This window comes from Tachyglossus aculeatus (genome assembly GCF_015852505.1).
Source record: "Tachyglossus aculeatus isolate mTacAcu1 chromosome 12 unlocalized genomic scaffold, mTacAcu1.pri SUPER_6_unloc_2, whole genome shotgun sequence".
In the NCBI taxonomy this organism is placed as follows: domain Eukaryota; kingdom Metazoa; phylum Chordata; class Mammalia; order Monotremata; family Tachyglossidae; genus Tachyglossus; species Tachyglossus aculeatus.
This window is the reverse complement of record NW_024044829.1, coordinates 579,359-580,305: the sequence shown is the minus strand read 5'-3', so window position 1 is coordinate 580,305 and position 947 is coordinate 579,359. Positions and strand designations below refer to the sequence as shown.

The following is a 947-nucleotide window of genomic DNA, read 5'->3' as shown; positions in this document are numbered from 1 at the left end:
ATTTGTATTTATATATGGTATTTACCAGGCACTGTAGTAAGCACTGGGGTAGATGCAAGATAATCAGATTAGAAAAAGTCCATGTCCCACATGGGGCCTACAGTCTTCATCTCCATTTTACTTGTGAAGTAAAAGACTTCAAGATCATTATGCCTTTGGGCATTTGATAGTTGCCCCACCCTCGACTCCGCAGCATTTATGTATATTTCAATGTTTTATACATTCTTGTTTTCATTCATATTGATGTCTGCCTCCCCGTCTAGATTGTTAGCTCATTACGGGCAGGGAACGTGTCTGATAATTCTCTTGTACCCTCCCAATGCTTAGTACAGCGCTCTGCAAAAAGTCTTGTCTTCTGCCGTCCAACCCATAGCGACACCATGGACACATCTCTCCCAGAATTCATCGCTCTCCATATGCAATCGTTCTGGTAGTGTATTCATACAATTTTCTTGGCAAAAATATGAAAGTGGTTTACCATTGCCTCCTGTCGAGAAGTAAACTTGAGTCTCCGCCCTCAACTCTCGCCCCTGCCGCTGCTGCCTAGCATAAGCGAGTTTTGACTTGAGGCAGATTCCCTTCCACTCGCTAGCCACTACCCAAGCTAGGAATGGAATGGGTATGCCTTTGCTTGACTCTCCCTCACATAGCGAAGACTGGTAGAGTACTGGAAACTCTCCAGGTGCGACCCTGAGAGCTGCTGGACATAGCAATCTCTCATAAATACCGTTAACTGATTGATCAATTGATTAACATCTCTTTCCCCCTCGGGACTATGAGCCTGTTGAGGGCAGGGATTGTCCTTGTTGCTGAATTGTACTTTCCAAGCGCTTGGTGCAGTGCTTTGCACACACTAAGCGTTCAATAAATATGATTTAATGTATGTATTCAATAAATAAATGAATGGATGTTGCATTGTTATTTTGCAATCTCCCAAAAGTGCTCAG

General features: G+C 43.5%; 1 non-coding gene across 1 annotated transcript; it reads right to left on the bottom strand.

Moving 5' to 3' along the window:
• Positions 1-562: 562 nt before the first annotated feature.
• On the bottom strand, positions 563-700 carry LOC119921521. Its single transcript, XR_005448554.1, has one exon. It is a non-coding gene; the product is annotated as a small nucleolar RNA SNORA7 (small nucleolar RNA).
• Between the last annotated feature and the right edge of the window lie 247 nt (positions 701-947).